Below are 6,029 nucleotides of genomic sequence, written 5' to 3' on the forward strand. Positions count from 1 at the left end.
TTATCGTCGTGTTCTGGGTTCGATTCCCATGCTGGGAAAAAGATTGTTATTCGCACTGAATTTTAGAGTTTGGGCTCTGTGTCAAATAAAGGGATAGTCTGGCTTATTACCTTATAGAACGGTTGAAAATTAGGCCAAATATAAATACATAATACATCTACCTATTTTTACGCTCTCTTCTGGTATAAAAGCATAAATCTATTATTGGGAACCTGTATTTTTATAAGCATATTTTATTGTTACTAAACTTAAATAACTTTAGTTTCACGAACATTTTACAAGTTGTATAGAATAATTCATTGTCTGCTGACATTTCAAATAAAAGTTTAAGTTGCAAACTGCTATTGTTTTCTAGAATTTACGACGTTTGTTACAATTTTATTGTATTCTGCTTTTTTAATTGCAACTATATTGTTATTTAGGTTAGTCCCGCTACGTGAAACAATAATGCAGTTTACTTTCTATTGTATAAAAATTTTGTCAATATTGATAAAATAATCTTGTTTCAAAAAAGTCTTTTCTGGGTATTTTTATGTAAAAATCAATTATTAGCCGATAGCCTAGTTGATCGTGGAAAGGACTGCCGAGACGAATGTCCGCAGGCGCAGGTTCAAATCCCAAGAGCGCACACATCTGACTTTCTAAATTAATGTGTGTATCCTATGTAAATTACGCTTGATTTAACGGTAAAGGAAATCTTGAGGAAACCTGCACACCTGAGAAGTTCTCTATAGGAATTTCGAAGGTGTGTGAAGTCTACCAATCCGCACTAGGCCAGTGTGGTGGACTAAGACGTAATCCCTCTCAGAAGTAGAGGAGGCCCGTGCCCAGCAGTGGGACAGTATATAATACAGGGTTGATATTATCTATATATATAAAAATGAATCCCTATTTCCCTTGGTCACGCCATCACGCGTGAACGGCTGGACCGATTTCACTAATTTTTTTGTTGTTGTGTTTGTTATTGTCAGGAGAAGGATCTTATGAGAGAAAAAATTAAGGAAGTTGAGCGGAACGTTAGAAAATTTAAGAAAAGTTAATTTTACCGATTGACAGAATGCGCGCTGCTAATTCATAGTTAGGACGGGACAACGTCTGTCGGGTCAGCTAGTTTATACATAAAAATTACATTAATTCACATATTTTTATCAACCAATCGAGACATTGGCATAAGTATATAATAACATACACCCCAAATAAACGCCAAACAATATTTTAATCAGTATAACAAGCGCCTTATGCTAATCAATAGCAATAACCGTTAGCTGTGGTTTACTGGGCCACGGTGGTCGCCCACAATTACGGTTACCGACAGTAATTAATATATCAAAACAATAATGCCTTTATGTACCCAGTTGATTAGTTTTAGAGGTTTTGACGTGGATATAATGTTCATATTTCATAAAACATGGATTACAGTTTTGTAGCGGCTAATAATAGCTCAATTAGTGCATCAATTCGAGTCTAATATGCTCGCCACAATTTGGACAAATTTCAAAAAAGACATATCACGTTTTATCCCCGAAGAGGTAGGCAGAGGTTTAACCAGGTCACCCATTTTTCGGCATTAGTGTTCTGTCCCATGATGTGACAGACGAGTCCATCGCCACAGTAGACAGATATTCTAGACTCCGTGTTGATACCAAACAAAAAACTCAACATCACTGCTCGACGGGTGCGAACCTACTAGCTTTCGCCATGGGTGTTCTGTCCCATAATGAGATAGGCGAACCTATCGCCACATTAGGCAGATATCTGCCTAGACTGTCCTGCACGGAGTCTAGAATATTCTAGACTCCGTGCTGATACCAAAAAGAAACTCAATATCACTGCCCGACGGATCCCACTCCGAGACCTCGAGCGATGTAGGGCGCACGAAGTACAACACCCTCGACGCAATAAAATCTTTATAATAATTTAGATTTTTAAAAAACTACTATTTAATACTGGCTACAAAAATAGATAAACCAAGAAGTTTCTTTGGAATATATCAAACCGCTTGTTACCATCCTTGTTACGCTCAATTCATGGTAATGAGCAATATATATTTGATAGCATCGCAAACAACAAGTATTGCGGCAACTTGTTAAGATAACCGTCCAATTTGGAAGCTACTGGATCCTTATCTTTGAACTCTTGGATAGTGCTTTGTGGCTTAGATTTTTAGCGAGTACTGAACAGAATAATTTAGCTTTAGCGCAGATTGTATATTTACATACTGCTTCATATTTGTATTAAAGTGTTGAATTCTCCAGCATTTGTATTATCAGCTATTTACATTTGAATTTTTTTTATACCTATAATGTCCCAGTGCTGGGCAAAGCGTTCCCCAAAATTATAGTGGTAAGATATATTTTATATCCGCCCGGACAACGACCACCGTACACAAGGTGTTAAAACCCACCATAGTGGCCCACGTACGTGTGTCGCGTTCCCGGGTCAGTCTGTGGTTATCCAGTTCCAACAGGCCGGCATAATTGTATCGACTGCCAACGGGTAATCATCTCTCGTCAGTCGACATCCTATTGGACCCACTCCACTTACTATCAGGCTCAGCAGAGCCACTCTGCCATGCACTTATAATAAGACCCTTCCATGAATCGCGGTCTTGCGCTGAAGTATCTTTGCCTTTAAATAAGTTAAAAAAAAATCGGACAGGTTAAATGCCAGTACTACCTAATTATCGCGTTGTTGCAAATACCATAGAAAGGAAACACAAGTTTTTGCTCAAAAAAATATAATAACTAAAAAGAACATACTGCAAATAACAAAATCTGAATATAACGCTTATAAACATTATTTAAAATCTACAGTTAATTTATCACCATAATTTTATACCAAGATAAAAGACCTTAAGTCTTCACAATTACAACTACAATTCCACCTAAATATATAGAACGAGCCAACCCAGCAGAACAAGCTAGTCGCGACCGGTTGATCTGGGCACAATGCCTCGCCGACGTGCACAATAGAACCTCGTGGTACCTAGCTCTCCACTGAACTTTATAGCGGCAGATATGGGCTATCTTTAAACGCTTTGTTTCACATATACGGCTTTTAGTTACGGACGATTTTGTTTCGGTGTAGAAGACCGAGTTCATTACTTAACGCAGTTTTATTAGGTTGCTATGTTCACTTAGCATGTTTATTGATTAAACTATATCCTAGACTTAGGTACAGTGCATTTTTTTTACTTCTTTGAATGACTGATATCACAATAGATTCAATAATTCACGGATTGGAAATGATTGTCTCTGCCGACCCCCAAAGGTCAAGCTGGACTCATGTCAAATTAACGACATACACAGGACATTGCCCATTTCCTTAATGTCGCGATAAGTCAGGCCACATCAACACGCGCGTGCGTTGTTCAGATAACGCCTTGTAATTTACAAGGCCCATCGCCAAGTTAATGTCTCATTATCTACAGTGCACATCGATCACTTGCAATATTTGACCTTAGCTGTTTTGTCTATATAATGCTTTAGAGAATGCCAGAGTCTTGAAGAAACGTATGAGAAAAATATGTTTACTGATTAGGTAATATTATCAATAATATTTGTTTGTTTACTGTCCTTTGCAAAGAAAGAGACAAAATAGATTTGATCTTGCGTTTCGTAGAATTTATCAGATATAATAAGACCTTCATCTTTCGCGGGAAAGAATGCGTTGTCGCTACCTCCACCTGAAGGGTAAGTATTACGGTTATATTGGCTTAGATATAATAAGACCTAAAATCGCAAGAGTCAATCCTTACGAAATTCTATTCCACGTCAATTTTCTCTGAGATGGCACCAATCCGATGGCCCTTTCGTATAAACTACACTGCAATCTCGCGCCAAACCCGATGCCATTTACCGGCAATTTTCTTCAAGTTTCCACGTTGGGCCGTATAAACAATCAAGCTAAGTCAATACACGGCCGAATACCAAAACTTACAGTATTCTAGGCGAAGTTACGCAGGTCATGTTGCGAGCGTACAATCAAACAGCCCGCAGACATCTTAGCTGTTTGTTCAGCCAAACACGGCGACATGCGGGCAGCGAGGCCTGTTCACCAAACACGGGTATAGCTCATTGAATAAGCAATTTCGTAATTATGTTGAAAAGGACTGCCGAGATCCTGGTTCAGGAATCCATGAAACAACTTTACGAAGTAACATTCCAGCACCCGTAAATACCTACAATTAAAGAAAATCTTCGACTCACTACCGTCTTTAAGGTAAAGGGAGGAAATTAGGAAAGAGAAGAGTCTTACGAATATTTTCGGACAATGGAGTAGTAACTCCAAACCAACCAATCCATACTATAAACAAAACATTTCCTTTGCAACCATACCATCGCTATTATAACTAGACTTCGAACCCGATACGGTTTGAAGCGGAATAACCACTCGGTATAAACGGTGCAGAGGTAAATTGGAAGATAGCTGTATCTTCCTCTACCTGGCTAGTGAGCAATCTTGTCAATTAATTACGACCGGCGCAATTGTGTCGTGACAATGCGAACTGGTATTAAAACTAGATATAATATGTTTAGAAAATCATTAAGAAATCGTTTCGAAAATCTTTAATTCTTCTTTTTGATCGTATTCATCACTGAAGGCAGTGTCCGTGTTGAAACTTCTTAACGGAGTCGGTGACGAGCTGTTTTTTGCTGAGGGAAGTGGTAATAGGTAATCCTGGTATACTTTTTATTTGATCAGACCAGCGGGTAGGCGATAACCCACGTGGTCTTCTATCCTCTACTTTCTATACATCTAATATTTAATTACGAAGGCATATAACATTTGTAATAGATTAAAAAAGAGACAAAACTGAATTAAGACTCACAAATGAAATATAAAATATATTGAATTAAAATAACCAGGAGTTGACAGGTGTAAGAAAATACAAATAACGGAGATGTGGTTGGGGAAGGAATAGACGAGAGAAAAATAATTAAGGAATACATATTTTGACCTCTTAGTAGAAGGAGGCTCGTGCCCAGCAGTGGGACAGTATATAATACAGGGCTGATATTATTATATATTATTACATATTTTGACAATGGGAGACGCAACGGGGTCCTCTAAGAGTAAGACTACTAGCGTTTCATTAGCTATTTAATCGATGACGACCTGAAGAAGAAAGACAGAAAGACGTTCCAGGTTTAATATTGAGCTTCATCACTTTTTTTTCTCACCGCTTATTTTGAAAATTGTTTTATGACTGGATTAATTCACGCAAACCCGCTCAGTAGTAATGAATATATATACCCAAGAATGGCAGAGTAGTAATATAATACCTGTGTATAACACATGGTTAATATTCACTATCTTTATTAGTTTAGATCCTATCACACTGTACTCGTCGAAAATATAAATTGACAAAATACTAAAGTTCGGCCATCAACTATTAATGCTTTCAATAAAATGGCAATCAGTTAAGTATTTACATTAGCTATCAAAGGGCACTCACTACACGGAAATAACTACTGAGTAATAAATATAATCACCCGGCCCCGAATTCACATGTGAAGGTTGGATCCAGGTTCTAATCTCTTGGAACCTTAAACCCACCGTATCGTAAATTTTATTTTTCAGTGATTTTTGTTTGATTAACTTGCTGTGTATGATTGCATTTGACATTCTTTATGATATAAAAACGATTATGTAAATGGAGAATACCAAAAAAAAATTAAAAGTAATAAAATTTAAAATATATACATACAAAAAAATCTATCTCATTTATGCAAACATCGATTATCACTATTTACTTAACATTTTTATTTCTCTCATACAAATATGTCAGTTGAATTTTGGCATAAAGTCCTTGGGGAACCGGGATTGACGAACATCGGGCATTGACACAACCATACCCAAGGCTATTCTGACGTCATCCTTCCCCTAATCTATATTCACGATGTAATAATAGCAGTTTTGAAGTTATATTATTTTCTAACCTATACAGTAAATAGGTCGTTAGGTCTAAGCGCGCCTAAAATCTAATCATAGTTTTATAAATTTAAAGAGTTTTCATTCATTTACCC

The sequence above is a fragment of the Manduca sexta genome, chromosome 8 (genome assembly GCF_014839805.1).
Source record: "Manduca sexta isolate Smith_Timp_Sample1 chromosome 8, JHU_Msex_v1.0, whole genome shotgun sequence".
NCBI lineage: Eukaryota > Metazoa > Arthropoda > Insecta > Lepidoptera > Sphingidae > Manduca > Manduca sexta.